The sequence below is a fragment of the Homalodisca vitripennis genome, chromosome X (assembly GCF_021130785.1).
Source record: "Homalodisca vitripennis isolate AUS2020 chromosome X, UT_GWSS_2.1, whole genome shotgun sequence".
NCBI lineage: Eukaryota > Metazoa > Arthropoda > Insecta > Hemiptera > Cicadellidae > Homalodisca > Homalodisca vitripennis.
The window spans coordinates 122,191,490-122,209,472 of NC_060215.1; the positions used below are offsets into that span (position 1 = coordinate 122,191,490).

Below are 17,983 nucleotides of genomic sequence, written 5' to 3' on the forward strand. Positions count from 1 at the left end.
ATCGGCTTCAATATCTGGTTTTTTTAGTAAAATATTCTGGTCAGAGGAATATAAAGCTTTTTAATTCAAGAAAGATCAGCATTGCTCTTTTAGTGTTTGCCATGCATCTCTTGATGCTCCTGTGTATATAAAATAAAGCGTGTGAAAATGTTTTTAGATTTTCAGAAGCCAAATTGAATGTTATGAAGTATATTATTTTGAATATAATATAATAGCAGCTTATCTATAATTAATTTCTCTAAGACTTTTGATAGAACAATTAAAAAAAAGATATTGGACGGAATTACTCTAATGTGTGTACTGATTACTTGAAAATAGGAATTAACTATTTGCTATTTGGAACTAATTATGTACAACGCCGGTTAACAAACTTAAATTAATAAAGTGTGATTAGACGCGTAATTAGGGCCTAGACAGGTGTGAATATACATTTTTATCATATGCAGGAATTGAATAAGGACCAGTAACGGAACTTCCTAGCAGATCGGGCACGTAACATATAACCACTTATTCCGTAACAATACGTAAGTTGAAGGTGTGACTCAGTCTCTAAAATCGATCATGGCAGAGATTTTTTATAATTCAGCCAATAGAGCTCGCCAAGTTCTGACCCACATTAGTAAAGAATTAAATTCGTTGGCTACTTCAAGCTTAACTTTGTTCACTGAATAGTTTTTTAGTAATTAGAAAATATTTTTTTAACAACTAGTTTGAAATTTCCATGACCTCGGTCTAGTTTATCATGAAAATAATATTAAATGGTTATTTATTCACAAATGTACTTAATATATTCATGGTCGATATAGGTGAGAGGTGCAGGGTCGATCTGAGAGGAGGCGTTCTGTGAAGCAGTGTGTGTACGCCCGGTAATGGTGAGGGCAGAGAAGTAGTAGTCAGTCACAGAGGTCTGTAGAACAGCTGACCGGACATTGCACATACCGAACACATATGTGGTCAATGCATATGTGGTCGAGCTGTTCTTCGTCAATCTTGTTGGTTTATCAGTGCACTGCGGTAAACTGTGGTTGGTCCCTGCAAAAACATCAAATTCCAATCTGGTTCATTATTGTCTCTGAACAAGTTTATGTTTACTATCGCCTGAAAATGTAGATTCATTATAAGTATGTTATTGAATACTTCTATATTATATAGTCTTTTAAACCTATATGCACCATCATATGTCATATAGTACTAATTGATACATTTTTTGGAGATAGCTAGGTCCAAAAAATAAAAAATATAACTTGAGTTACAATAATTCGATTACTCAATAAAATATTACTTAAATATCTATTTATTAATTGTTAGTTTAATAATAAAGTCAAATACTTTCATACAATCATCACAGATTTTGGAGGCATTTAGAATCGTTCAACCTCAAAATAAGAATGTTTAATATGATTTACCTAGTGGTCCCTCTTTTGATCCTACGCTCACAATTGTTTTGCTCTTGTCAATGCTAATGCCATATTTATGTATTCATTTAAATTTCACTACTTTCTGCAAGTTGCATTCCCATTACTGGGGGAATTGAATATTTCGGTATAGCGATATCGCCGCCTCTTCTGCCAATGACCACCCTATCGCCCCCCCCCCCCCCACGCGGTAATGGAATGGTCTGTGAGGTAAAATATGTTGCAACCTGAAACGTTGGGGAAACGAAAGAAACGGAAATGATAAATATATTGCAGAAAACTATGAATCATGGTATACTGATTAAACTCTGACAGCAACAAAACTTCTGCCACACAATCCTGTCTATTCTCTTTTAAAATTTGAAGCTAAGACTAACTTTTCTATACCGTTGTATGCGAACAGTTCATTGCTGCCACCGTTTATGTAATATTTTAAAACCATTTTACATATACTTGCAAATTATTACGTAAACATAATGTATTCAATGTGTATAACTATTTAATTAAATGAATCGTTATATCCTGACCAGTCAAGCCTTACATCTAAATTGAATAAAAACTGAGTATGGTGAAGCAAAAGACAAATATTACAATGTAGTGGTTCCTTATTCAATCATTCTTAAATCAACCCACTTGAATAAACACAAATACACAAATTATTACACATAATGAAAAAAAACATAGCCAGCTATCTGTCGCAGTAAACTATGTTGATAGCTGTTTTAAAATTCTATTTAAGCTGCTTTACAAAAAAAAAAAAAAAAAAAAAAAAAAAAAAAAAAAAAAAAAAAAAAACTATTCATGAAGTATAAAAACATGTATTGTTACAAAAGTATGATCAAAGCGGTTTTCTGTCCAACTGTGACTACTGTACGTACACTGCACAGCGTGGTGTCGGGTTGCAGTCAGACCACTAAAAATATGCAATCACAATAGTGATTGCTCAGATTAAACTATATTCCCAGATCTGCGCAGCGATCGTATAGTGGGATTGTAAAGGTATTACGAGGATTGTAATGGATTATTTTCTACTGTATTCATCTTTTATCCGTGGCACGGCGTAATATACTTATAAATGTACTTACTTATAATGTACAGTAGCAAGCAAAATTATTTTACGTAAACGATACTAGTAGACCCTGCATTGGCTCTATATGAAATTTATTCGAATTTAATCGCTTTGCTTTGAACTTTAGTTTAGATCTGTCAATTCTTTTCTAGTACACATAATTATGTAAAATAATACTCAATCCAGTAACAATATGATACAAGATGGCCGAATTTAATCAATTTTTAATTTTAAAATCAATGTTTTCTCTGTATATTTCTGAAATGTTTCATGCATTATTTCCTTGGGTTGTCTGTTATGTAAATTTAATATACCAAATCGTAATATGTAAAATATGTTATTAAATGTAATATATTTATTGATATAGTCTATATATATATATATATATATATATAAATTTTTTTTGTTTGTTTAGCAAGATATTGTATACAATGTATTTGGAATTTAAATTGTGGATACGAATTTTCATATACACGTTTGTATTTGTAATTAATAGTTAGTTTTAGTATGTGTTTGTGTTTTTTTCTTTGATTTTCCTCTCAAATAGCTTCGGCTAGAGGGGATAAAAAAGTTACTGCATTGTAAACAAATAGTTATTCAAGAATAAAAAGTTTGAAGGTTGAAAGTATCCATCATAATTTCTCGATTTTAGGGAAAGTATACCTCGTTCAGACGTGGTATACTTTCCATAAAATCGAGAAAGTATATCACGTCCGAACGTGGCATACTTTCCTTAAAATCGAGAAATTATGATGGATACAACTTGCAGATTGGATGTTTGCTCATTGCGGTGAAAGCAATAATCCATTGTATAATCGTTTCTTAAGGACATTTTTTTGGATCAAGTATTACAAAAATGAAATTGCAAAAACCCTTAACGTAAATAAAAATATTCAAAACCATTTTAAAAAGAAAAAAGAAACTGGGAATATATTTATTTTCAGCAGAGTTATCTGGAGAGAAACAATAGTGTAAAATTACTTTGGTCTCATAAGTAGTATTGTGCTAGTACAAGCAAGCAAAAGGTTATCACGGTTTGAGAAGTATTTCAAGATGGCCAACTTCCTGTTCCGTCCAAAAAAGCTGAGAGAAATAAATGGAAATGAGTTGAATGGAAAATGTCTACAGGTTTATTCGGAGTAACTGCATCAAAAGACAAGATGTAACCACTGTAGACTACTACTCTGCATTATCTACTAAGTTAATAAAACATAAAATATATATCAGAAAATTACCTTTAATGTTGCATCTCAAATCATGATGACATTTACATTTTATATTTAAGCAACCGTAGCATGCTCGTAATCAAAATTAGTCAGGACATTATCTACACATAGCAGCATTTGTTTAAGTTACGTAATTTGGGAGAATTCCAAAGAAGAATTAGAGCAATGCTATTTAAAAAAAACGAAATACTGCAGCTGTCCGCGGGTTTCCACAATTATCCCCGCATAAGTTAATCTAGTGTTAATAGCTTTTCACTCAAATGTGGTAGTTTAAAGAAAAACATGACCGAGAGAATTGCTGTTAAAAACGAATGCAGTTTGTGTCAGATTGACGTTGCTTGAGTTGATCAGCGATCTACTACATGCAATATGCGGTGTACGTGTTTATGACTGTCGTGGCCGTGAGCACGTGCTTGAGAGCCTGGTGCGAGTGAGTGAGTGAGTGTTTTGGTGCATATGTTTGTTTATGCGCGCATCTCACCTACATCTACACAACCACCATGCCGCCTGCTTTTGTTTGTTTGTTCACGCTCATAAAAAAGTGTAACATAATGAAAAATGGTATCGGAAATAAACATTAGTTTATAAATGATAATTTGATATCTCACTGTATACAGTCTAGGAGACGGCAGCCAATTTTCAATGTTTATGCACACAAAAGTTTTTTAGTTCAAGAGGAATAACTTTAGTGGAATCGAAAAGGTTAAATATATGTATCTATAACTTTTTTTAGATTATAATTCCCTTACCTTGCTACACTTATAATCGATCGTCATACATACATACATATATACATACATACATATATACATACATACATATATATATATATATATATATATATATATATATATACATAATATCTATATCGTCGTAAGACAACTGTATAAAGAGAGACTAGAATTTACCACTTTCAGTCTGTATTTAGTTGGTAGTTTAACAGCCAGTTGATGAGAGTGTTCAGATTGAAAAAACAAACTATTCGAATAATCGCAGTTTTGAACCTCAAAGTGTCCTTCAAAAATTTTCAGGTGGACTCTGGCGAGTCTAAATTTTTTTAACCACTCTTTATTGTATGTCCAAATGAGTCGAGACAAGTGGCTAAGAAATAAATTCGTTTGAGACCAGAGACTGGAAAACACAGAACGGTGGTTTACGAACGCCTGCTATCGCAGGCGGGTGTTTATTTCATCAACGGGCTGCCACACTGGATCAAAAATGCCTGAACGCATAAGGCGCTCAACACTCATTTAAAATGCATTTTAGCGTCACAGGCATTTTACAAAATTATCAAGTTTTTGGCATAAAACTGGTAAATCAGCCAATCGGGATATCACTCCGACGCTGGAGATAGAAAATTGGCAAATTAAAGGAAAACGTGTGCATGAAATATTGTATGTTTTTACGATCGATTTATTTCTTAGGAAACATGTGTCTGTCGATTATAGTTTTTGTGTTTGTACAATTAAAATTAGACCCCAGCTCTTGGACTATTATGAATCCCACACGTAAATAGATTGTCTTCGTAATTATTCTCTCATAAATTCTACATCATGTGATATTTCTAATTAATTACAATATTGTTATCAACTATAAAAATGTACTTTAATTGTTTTAAGGTGGCTGTAGCCTAAAGCACTTACGCTGTTTTTTCGGCCGTAGTATATTATGTCTCATTTCAAAGATACGATTAAAACACACCCAAAACCTAGTTTAGTATTTCTTCTAAAGTGTACTTTTTCATATTTAAACGTTTAATTTCAATATAAAATCAGGCCCGTTGTTATTACATCATCGCCAAGAGTGTTTTTCAAATTTTAAACGGTTCAAAGGTAAAGATTTACGATAGGCTATGCTACACTTAAAAAATAGCCTCACCAGCTTTTCACAGTTTTCCAAGATGATCTTTAAAGTGGTTTAAAATAACACATGAGTGCCTAAATTGACATAAAGATAACACAACAAGCTGTTTTCATTGCTAAGCCGCTATCTTACTTTCAGTTCGAACTGACGCTGACGCCACGGAAACATCTGTCAATATCAACTTTATACAATAATAAAATTAACTACAGGACATTAAAGTCTCATCAAGAAAACAATGACTGAAACATGTTAGTTTTAAGCTTACTACTTTGGCAGATGTTTTAATTAAATTTTCTTTTCGTGCAGGTAGTCATGAACTGCATCACTGCAGTTCCGCGATGATCTACCGAGTCGAGGTCCGGGAAAAGAGCTTTTATAAGGCTGCCAATCCTCAAAATCTTTCACCGAACAGGTAAGCTTGATTATATTATCTGTAAAAATAATTTTGATTGACTTCTTATAACTTCCTGTCGACAGAAATAGCCATTGTATTCAGTATGGTTTAAGAAACAGATTTATAGCTTCAAACTGTAATAATATGTTCAGAATGAACGTAAACTTGGGGTTGGAGATGTCTGAGGTTGTAGTAATAAATACTACAATTTACGATGTTTAATTTGTACAATGTTTACAAGCAAGTTTAACTGTGGCAAAGAAAACTTGCTAGCATCACTTCTAGATGTTAAATAAAATATGTGAATAAAAAATTTTTGAATTTTTGAGGTGTACTTCATATAGTACATATTTTCGTAACCCAGTTACTTGTTACTGATTAGTTACAGTTAGTTACATCATATGTTCTTGGAACTAAATTCTTGGTGGATTGATAACCTAATTAATTTTAGTATTAATTTTTTCTCTCGGGAACTTTGTAGCTGCCGAACCTTGCTACCGAAGCTACATCTCGCGCGCCTTGTCCGCGAGTTGCAGTTCGTTCTTCGAGCTCACTTCTTGAGTCCAAGCCCAATTACATCATGTTTTAGACTTCCAGTCTACTAATCTTCCCCTTTTCCGACTACAGCTGCGTTGTCGAGAAGAATGCAGAGAATGCTGACACCCGCGTTTGTGAGTCGAGTTCATCGTAAAGTGAAGTTATTTTTAAAGATTTAGTAATTAATTATTAATGTCGAAGGTACAATCCATAGAACATTGAAGTATTTAGGCCCATCCCAAGGTAGCATATTTTAGTTCATTCATACTCTATTCGGCAGCAATGTGGCAATACTATATTTTATTTTACCAACTGGAAGTGGTGCCTTTATGTTTATTTGCCAATATTAAACATATACGTAAACTTCGAATTTCGAGTATTCATTACTGCGACCTCAGCGGTATCCAACCCCAAATGTATTATTGTCCATTCGGTACATGACTGTATAACTTTCCTAACCTTATTTTCAACGGTTTTTGGCTTATTTTAAGACAAATTTAAATTCTGTTTCAAACTCCTACAAATCCTCGTATAATAATAAAAGTTAGTTTTCTATTTTTGTTTCTTATTTTGTCTTCAGAAAAGATATCTTACAGGGCTGTGAACATAATGTTGCTTCAAAATTAAAACAACACTGTTTCAACCACAAAACTCTTTGTACCATCTTTATTAATTATTAAGATTGCCCTTGCAATTAATTATTGTAATACTAACGACTATAATGCCATATCAAATCGTTCATTTGACCGTTAACATTAACATCCCATGTCAAACGTAATTTATAATACTACGAATTAAAAAATTCACACCACAATCCTGCCACATTGAAACTTACAACATACACTCAAATCACACCGACTGCATTTTTGAAAGTCGAAAAAGCATATTTTTTATGACAGAAAACTCCAAGGCTATTTAATGCAACGTTTGAACAAATACTGTACCTAAAATTTTGATTTTGAAAACCCTAAATATTGTGTCCCAAGGTGTGGAGCCACATAGGTTTTTTATATAAATGAAATACCTAGACTTATATCAACGCATGTAGCACGATTGCCACATAGGTTTTTTATATAAATGAAATACCTAGACTGATATCATCGCATGTAGCACGATTGCCACATAGTGCTTTTTATAAAAATAAAATACCTAGACTGATATCGCATGTAGTACGATTGCCACATTTAGGAGCCACATAGGTTTTTTATATAAATGAAATACCTAGAATGATATCATCGCATGTAGCACGATTGCCAAATAGTGTTTTTGTATAAATAAAATACCTAGACTGATATCGCATGTAGTACGATTGCCACATTTAGGAGCCACCTAGGTTTTTTTATATAAATGAAATACCTAGAATGATATCATCGCATGTAGCACGATTGCCACATAGGTTTTTTATACAAATGAAATACCTAGAATGATATCATCGCATGTAGCAAGATTACCACATGTAGGAACCATATAGGTTATATATATATATATATATATATATATATATATATATATATACAGGGTGAGTTTTCTAAAGTGATCCAATAGCTAACTTTTTAATTACACGACTTAGCACCACACTTTAAATTTGGAACTTGCTCAATTTTAAGTTTCACTCAGGGATACACTTTCAGATTTTTTGAAGATGGCCGCCATTTTCCAATATGGCGGTAAACTTTAAAATCTCTTATGGAACACCCTGTATTTTATGTTGTTTTTAGATTCTACTCAACAAAATAATACATTATTGCTTTTGAGAGTTTTTCAATATCTCTAATGGTTTACGTGGACTGGAAGTTTTCATAATTTTTGCCAATATCTTTTATCTGTATTTTATGTTGTTTTTATATTCTACACTACAAAATAAGACAAGTTTTTCTATATCTCTAATGGTTCAGGAGCTACGTGGACTGCAAGTTTTTATCATCAGTCCGAAAAAATCCGAAAACTTGCAGTCCACGTAGCTCCTGAACCATTAGAGATATAGAAAAACTCTAAAACACAAAAATGTCTTATTTTGTAGTGTAGAATATAAAAACAACATAAAATACAGGGTTTTCCATAAAATATTTTAAAGTTGGCCGCCATATTGGCAAAAATTATGAAAACTTCCAGTCCACGTAGCTCCTGAACCATTAGAGATATTGAAAAACTCTCAAAAGCAATAATGTATTATTTTGTTGAGTAGAATCTAAAAACAACATAAAATACAGGGTGTTCCATAAGAGATTTTAAAGTTGACCGCCATATTGGAAAATGGCGGCCATCTTCAAAAAATCTGAAAGTGTATCCCTGAGTGAAACTTAAAATTGAGCAAGTTCCAAATTTAAAGTGTGGTGCTAAGTCGTGTAATTAAAAAGTTAGCTATTGGATCACTTTAAAAAACTCACCCTATATATATATATATAAAATAACTATTTGATTTATGTGAATATCAAATCTATAAACTTTTAAGCCATGCATACCTTATTACTCTTCACACGAGTAAAGATTTTAATTTGAGATATAAGCACCCCCCCCCCCCCACCTTATCAAACAATACCATATACCACCATTACTTGTATCTCTTCAAAATGAATATTTGGTGTATGTTCTTGAACGTGGTCCCTAGCTGGCCACAGCAGCGTTGGGCACCCTCGCAGACTTGCCAGACAGGTCAGATTTATGACTTCGGCGCTCAATGCAGGACACACCGGAAATGGCTACAGGAATGAAAGAAGTATAATTGTTACACCAAGTACTTCTTTTATCAATACAGTTGAAACAGCATGAGCTAGTTAGTAAGTCAGTGGATGACCACTGTGTACTCATAAAGATCGTTTACAATGTACAATACAACTTTAAAAATGTTTTATCTCCGTCCTGTTGAATAAATTATTTTAGTGAGAAGAAAAGAACAAGAGTCGAATAGGAGGCATTGGGAGTGCCGATGGCCGAGCGTTCTGAGACGTTGGACTATTAGTCTGAGTTAGAGATAGCGCAGGTTCAAATCCTGTCTGTAACCTTGCACTTTTTATCAGTACCATCGCCTTGTACAGTATTGTCTCTCCCCATTATTCTCTTGATAATATTCTCGCACAGGGCAGTGGCCCATGAGGACGGGCAGAGTAAGGCTTAAAAGGGGATCGGCTTCTCCTTAAATAATAAAAAAGTAAGAAAAGGAGGAAATTAAATCGGAGAGACCTTTCTACTTATTTACTCTCTTAATCTGTAGTGGGCATTGGAAAAATGGGACGAGATTTGCAGATGTGGACGTAGCATTAATTGGACCTCTACGTCCACACGCCATCCAAGGGTAATGGAATCTACTATTTCTGAGGTACGATGTCAATTCAGTTCATAAACTCAGCCAAATGTCTTCCCAAGGAACCCCCCCCCCCAAATTTTTCGATGATACACCCGATCTAGGTCCGGCACTGCCATTCACTCTAGAGTCTAGTCTAGGCCATGGGTGGTGAGGCTGGTGGGGGGGGGGGTCAAAGCGAGCACAGCCCAGTCACTAAGCCTTTCATTAGTTTCTAAGTGAGTACGAACTAAAATTATAAACTTTAACCGATCGGAGATAGTCGCTACGAAAATTCTTACAACCCTCCCACTGTGTTTAGTTTTTTCTTTATAGAATGCAAGCTTATTTTCAAAAAATCCAATCGCAACAAATATGGAACTTATCAAAACATAATGGAGTGTTTTAATATTCTTGTATTACGCAACTGCATAAGATATCCTAACTATTTTGTATAACTTGAGATAGTTTATTTATTACGGAGAATCAATGTCCCGTGTTTCCTTTATTTGTTCATTGATTAAAATAGCAATGAACCGAATTAGTGTCAATAGTTCTCTTAAAAATCAGTCGCGTATTCCTTTTTATCTCATGAATTATTGAATTATTGCGATAGTTGAAAAGACTGTGTACTCGTTCTTTTTTTCCTTGCCAGGACCGCGCCGCTTCTTAGGCTTTGTTTACTATTAGGCCTACTTGTCGAAGTCTGCCTCATTATATTTTGCATTACTTATAACGTTCTTAAGTAACAAGGTGATATGTAATAACATATTACGTCATCTTGAAAGGTTTATCACAAACAAAATGCTTTCAAGTTGTAAATTGTTCACAGGTTTGTTTTAATTGTCTAAAAGATAAGTGCAATCTTCACATTATATAATTTTAGTTTACAAACTGCATGGTCGTAAAGTCATGTTAACCTTGAAACAGCGTCTGTACTTGAATTTACCGTTTCCCAACAATCCAAACTCAAATGTTATACCGATCTGTTGATGTTCTGTAATACTCGAATAAAACCCTTAAACAGATTTTTTTATGAGGACGCTATTGTTTATTTGTTACACTTTCAACGGTAACCCAATTTTACAGTATAAAAGAAGATACATCAATAAAATGTAGTACCACATATAAAACTAGTTCCTAAACAGGTGATTCATGTTTACAACTTAAAAGTACAAGGAAAAATAATTTTAGTTAATAGGATTTGATTGTAGTGCCACGAAAGTATCCCTACAAATGCGACTTCCTCATAGGGCCCAAACTGGCGAATAAAAAGGATAAAATCGTCTGAAAGAGATATATTACTTCTAATAGTATTAAGATCCATTCACATTGCATGCTTTTTTTTAACTCAAACAAAAATATGATTGAGGAGTTTCAGATACCCATTGTCAACTTTCACCCTCAAGACCAGAACCTTTGTACTCGTAATTATGATTGTTTCGCGGATCTGTCCATTTGGTTGTGATATATGTATCAGGATAATATGTAATAAATGTAATTTTTCAGTGAGAACTCCTCTTTGGTTATTAATAAGCGTTCAATCATATAAATGTCACATATTAGTAAAAGTAGTGTTGCCTTGTATCTGAAGTCCGTCACCTGTTTGGTTAATTTAGGAGTATCTAGGATGCGTTTTGGCCTAGGAATTTTTATTAGACCTTTCAGAGTCAGATTTTTGACTTTTCCCAGAGATGTCAGTCAGGCATATTAGTCTATCTAGATGAGTGTGAAAGAAAAACATATTATTGTTTATATTATAGTCTGTATTATGAATCTGCCTTCTGAACCATCGGCCTTCTGGGACTGGTCCTCAATGTTTCTTTAACGACTCACACACTAGCTTCTCCACAATATAAACTAATATTTTTTTACCCGAATCATGATTTCCAAAATTTGACAAAATATTTGAAAAATACATAAACAAGTAGATGGACAATATTAAACAAGGGCTAATTTGATGAAGACAATTAAACGATACAGATATTGCTTGTTAATAGTGTGTAACAATACAGTTAGTTTTGTATAAAAATGTGACATTAAAATTGCATCATAAATTTACAGCAGTATTACAAAGCTTAAAAGTTCCTGCTACACAGGGAAATACGCTGAGCAAAAACATATGGGACATATGACGTAAAAACATTTAATCTATCTTAAAACCATTTCTCGATATTTTGGTTCACATATACAGACACCGTGCTCCTTTAAAATGTTAAGGTATATTCAAAAAAGAATAGAACGAAATTTCTCACTTTTCAACGATGATAAGTTGGCCTCCCTCCTAAATTTTTAATTTAAATGTGTCAGTACCCTGAGAGCTACTATTTAAAATAATAAAACTATTTCCCGTTGAATTTTTCCAACGTTTTCCTTTTTTTCAAGTGCAGTGAATTATACGAATAAAAATTTTTCAAAACTGTAGAAAAATTAAGGAAGTTTTACAAAAGTTTAGACTTGGACAAAATAAAAGAGTTTTAGGCATTCATGTAAATGCCATTAATATGTCTCAATTGCTTGCTATTTCGTGTTTACAAAAGCGTAAGGTACACTGCACCCGGTAACAGAGTGACGACTAGGATATTTCTATTATAATTTTATTACTTAGGTAATATTTGTGAATGAGCTCGGTATTCGTGAGAACCTAAAACTTTGTCACTTTTAGGGATAACAATAGTTTGATAATTAGGTAAGGATTATAACTGTAGTTATAGAGTGATTACCGAACGTAGTAAAAGTCTTGTAATTAACAGTGCATCTGTTGTAACAGTCTGGTTTGACTTTAAACTTTAAAATTCAACCTTGAAGCCGTTCCTCGAAAGTTATTAGGGAATACAATATTATTTGTGGAGTTAGATACTCGGGTATAAATCTGGTTGGCATGAGGAGAGCGATGGTTCAGTGTGAGAAGATAGGACTAGAGTTGGCACCAGAACAGTCTACGTCCAGAGAATAACTATAAGAAGAGCACAGGAAGTGCCTTGGCACAGAGCTGGACATGACAGGAGGCAATAGCTTTCTAAGAAAAGTAATTTACTAATAATAGTATTATCGGTAGTCTAAGCAATAATAACGGTTTGAGTATTCGAGTAATAGTACCAGTGGGGATAATATTATCAGAGGCCCCACCAGTACTTTCTTAGAGCAAGTACTTAAAATAATAATAGATATAGCACTTACTGACGTACTTAACAGCTTTGTCGTAATCTGATCAGAACTTTCCAAGGTCCCAATTTTTTAAAGTTGCCGTTCCGCTCAAAATCGCCCTGAAATCAGTACACTTTTTCGTTGTTATAATAATTAAATAGATAAATAGTATTTAATTTAAAAAAATAATACATCATTTGTACAAACATTAGCATTGACTAATAACAAAAAGCAATACATGTTTACGAATATAAATAACAAAGCAAACATGATTTAAATGTATATCCTTAAATAAACCCTTTTAAAATCAATTAGTAATAAAATCCTTTATAATATCTTATATTAAACTAAATGCTACTTCTGACTTTACAGGTCCTTAAGTTCATGCACATGCACACAAAAACAAAATATTTCAAGAAAATCGGTTGCAATAATCACAGGGTTACAAATATAAATATATACAGAAAAAACAAAACTTAATTATACTTCATTTTACAAAGTATATAATTTATTATTCCTTGATACAAATAATTTGGTAAAAAGTACTCCAAGCCAATGCCTGATTGGAGATTCTCTCACTGCTAAAATATGTAATTTATGGCTTGAACATATTGTGAACTTATTAATGCTACAACCTTTTACAAACAACTACTCTGTTTAAAACGATAAAGAAAATAAATCAGTATTATACTCATGAATGCGCAATAATTGTATTCCACATACACACATTAAGCACAAATACATCCTTATTTAGACATACATGAAAATACAAAAAACAAATAAAATATTACTATCGTACAATGGTAATAGTAAACAACCAGAGTCTTAATTTATTGGCAAAGAAAGCAACGTTTTTTGGATTCTTAATTTCAACTTGTAATTTATTAAACATAATATGTTTTTGTGAAAAATATGTTGCTGGTTTGGGCACAAGAAAACTCGCTGCGTTTCTTAACTTAGACTTATAGTCTTTATCAGTTATAAAACATCTACTGCGAATAAAAAATACTTTTAAAACGTTATAGACAGACATGTATTGCAGAGGTATTGCAACTGATCGACATAAATTAGAAGTTGGTAAACTGGGTTTGGTGTCTCACATTTAATGTAACTCTCGTTATTGTCCCTAAACTGGGGTTAGTTTGTGTTTAGCTTTCAAATTCGAGTATTTGAACTTTTTGATGCAAGAGTAGAATCGCGGAACCAGGTCCTTCGGGTCCCGGCCGCCGCCCGGCGTCGTATACGGCTCACGCCGACACCGACCGACAAACACTGCCAGGCAGGGAGTTTGACTGGGGAGTGCACTGTCAAAGAATAAAGCAGGTGTCCTTAAGGTCGGGAGACATATACAAAAAACCGTGTAAATGTGTAATTTACGTGTAAATACATTGTACACGCACCGCGCCCGACACGTGAGTAGGCCGAGTGTCTGTGCGGGCCCGGCTCGGTTACTGTGAGTGAGGCCACACATGTCCGTATGCTGTCCGAGCGTAACAATCTCACTGTTTATATTAGAGTATATTTTGGATTCTAAAATGACAGATACTTTAAAAAATTTTCAGTGAGTCAAAAAGTGACAACTGAAGTAAATTGTTCATTTTTGGATATTTTCCTGTAGAAACGAAATTCATCCTACCAGCTATTTTTGTATAACATATCAAAAGTTTAATTACTAGGCGCTATGTGTAATATGTAAGGTTTAAGGAAGAAGTTCATAAAGACAAATTGCATCGATGGCTAAATTTTGGGAAAATATAAACATCGTTTGATTACAACTTGAAATGAGGAACGCTTAACAATGCCAGACATGAATGTGCATGGCAGATTAAACTCTTTGTTAGTTATTTAAGCAATTTAGGCAACTGAAATTAATCGAACCATGTAAAATCTATCGTGTATGACGTTCTTCAAAAACATCATAATGCATTATTGAAGGTTTTACAGCTATTAAATTGTTAGTGAAAGCCATGAGTCGTTCAAAAGTGGGTTAAACATTACAATTAGTTAAAACACCCAGTTGTTTTAAGCTAGAACACATTTATGAGGTCTTAAAGCTCAACGATTTCCCAGGGGAGGATTCTGCAGCTACTATTTTTGGAGGGAATGCTATACCTCCTAAACCCCCTATTGTGTCTGCCACACCCCCCGAAATAATGATCTATGTACAGTACCTCACTGGGAAGCTTATCATTCAATTCCCTTGTGTGTGGAAGACTCAGAACTGAAATAGATTTATATTTTAAACGATCTCAAGAGCCCAGAGTTTGTTGTTATAAGTCTACAGGAAACAAACTAGTTAATACACAATACATTAACTATCTCATATTTCATAATGTTTGTCAAATGTGCGATTTTCTAAACATAAGAAGATTAATCACGAATAAGAACTTGAATTATACAAAACTGTAGTCCACAATAACTCAGTATTACTCAGCAATTCGATAGTTTCAGTTAGATCAAAATATTAAGAACAATTGTCAAATATTTTTCGATGGTAGTAAAGAAAAGCGCACAGTAGAACAAGTGCCTATAATATCGGTAACCTATAGGACCTAGGATAGTTCGAGATACGTTACCTACAGGTTTGGCCTTTCCTCTGTCTGTTGACGGTGAAACAATTCATTTGATCTTTGACATATTTTCTACCTGTACACACCAATAAATTAGTTAGTTACTTGTACGTGGTAGCGCTATTACCCAAATATATTACAGGAGATAAGTATTTGATTGTGCCACTAAAATTTGAGTATACTAGATAATATAGATAGTGGAAAATAATACTAATACAATTAATAAAAAATGAACCATACCAGTCAAAATTTATGTAATTAGAGATTTCTTATATTAATCAGCTAACTACCCTTTGCAATAAATCATATGTACTTACACGAATCTCATGAAGTCAAATTATCGGAAGATATAAATATGCAAAACATTACTATCAGAGAATAGCCAAGAAATTTAAACCACTGTGTTTAAGATAATCAAATCATAACTTGAATTTTCATATCGTGACTTTATTACTGTTACCATTGGTAGTGACTCAAAATTGCCACCAGTTGTTTATTCCACTCGGTTGAATCACAGGCGAGCTGGTGTACTTTGATCATTTGGGGCACGGGGGCCAATTAATATGTTGTAGAAGTGTAAATTGAAGATGATGTTGTAAATGCTTGGTTTTTGAAGTTATTTAATCGATTGCCACCAATGAAAAATCTTTTTGGAGATGTCAATTCACGAAACCCATACATTTAAGTTGGAACATTATGTTTCTTACGTGTCTCTTGTATTTCTACGCATAGTGTATTTACACTAAGTGTGTGCTGTCTGTGACCGTAGCACACTTTACTAGTACCGTCGATCTTGTACTGTACCGACTCTCCCCCTTATCCTGTCTGATAAGATCCTCGCACAGACCAGTGGTCCATGAGGACGGGCAGAATACGGCTTAAGAGGATTAGTCTCTCCTTTTTAATTAAAAAATATATATTTATACAAAAATTTATCCCAAAATGACTATTGTTATAATATATCACTAGTTAATGAGTGTTGTATTGATTATTTAAAGGAGAAAGTAGAAAGCTCTATTAAAGTCAATCTCAAGTAGCTGACCATTTTAGAAGATTTTCAAATACGGAGCATACATTGCGGGTATAGCTCCAGTGAGAACAGAATCTGTGTTGCCCAATGGCAACTTCGAAATAACATAAAGCAGACAGATGTTATGAAAATTTAGTGCCAATAGCTGAGCGGTCTAAGACGTCAGACTTTGGGCCTATGATAGAAATAATGCAAGTTCAATCTTGCATATGAAAGAGGCTTTTTTATCAGTACTATCGAACTTGTCTTCGCACAGGCCAGTGGCCAATCAGGACGGGCAGAGTAAGGCTTATAAAAGAAAAAAATAACTTTTTTGATCCAAACGTCTGTATATACGGATATTCACAAATTAATTGTTTCGAAATTTAAAATTTACTAAACTTACGATTGCGCTATACCAAAATTATCACACAACTCTTTCTTATTAGATAACTTATGCATTCGTAGTTAAAACAAATAGCACATTATTTTACAAATGCGATAGATGGAACTTATCAGTAGTCAGTGGTATAATAAGACTTGGCTTTTAGCCGGGGGGTATGCATTCATTAAGAACACAACACATCGATGTGAGCGGGATAAATCTACACTTAGAGACATTATAAATCACATGTATCGATTCAGCAAAATGATTATAACTACGGTAAATCTGTATGAAACTTGACGTGTGGTATGATGCAATCGGTGCAATAACCTATTTTTTTAAATGTACTTTTCACTATAGGAGTTTGGAGATGGAGGCAGGGTGTTTTCCAGACATGTTTCATGGGCCAGAGATAAAAAAAAAACTCCTGCTAGTTGAATTTAAACTGGGTACAGCATAAACTAATGTGTTACTTATATCTGGGCAACCCGATGGATGTTCAGGAGGATGTACAACACGAACTGCAAATATAGAGATATAAGGAAGTATCATCCCCTGCCCGCTATGACTGGAAGAGGCTGAACTAAGCTAGTATTCTAAAAAAATCTTTCAATTTCAAAAATTATTTATTATCATTAGTTTAACAATCTAACAAAATTGTATGACATGCGTCACTAATCCTATTTTTCTGCCAATATGCTTTGCTATGTATCAAACATTTCTAATTAAAAAATATAAGTTAAAAAATAAAAGATAAATGTACAAAAATATAAAAAGGATGTAAAAAAAGACTTCGGCAATAATTTGTCACGACCCGTTTCCTTTCGAGCTTCTTTCTTTGGGAAGGGCTCTTGGAAACTGGTTGGAAGTTGTTTATAAGTATATTTTTGTATTTTATTACTTCACAAAATAAATTATTGTAATATATTGATGTTAATTATCACTATCTATATTACCAAGAAAAAGTCTTAAAAGAAAAACTTTGACCAAGTAAAAAGAAGTTTGGTTTCAAAATAACGTTAATACATCTCTGCCCAATCTGTGTTTAGTGCAACTTCGTCAATTTGAGGCCTTAAGTCATAGTAGAG

At 33.5% G+C, this 17,983-nt stretch overlaps 1 long non-coding RNA gene across 1 annotated transcript in view; it reads left to right on the plus strand.

Moving 5' to 3' along the window:
* The window catches only part of LOC124369848, a 65,295-nt gene that overhangs the window by 10,359 nt on the left and 36,953 nt on the right, over positions 1–17,983 (plus strand). Inside the window, exon 2 of the long non-coding RNA XR_006923107.1 lies at positions 5,880–5,985. This is a non-coding gene — a long non-coding RNA (uncharacterized LOC124369848). The remainder of the gene's footprint in view (positions 1–5,879; positions 5,986–17,983) is intronic.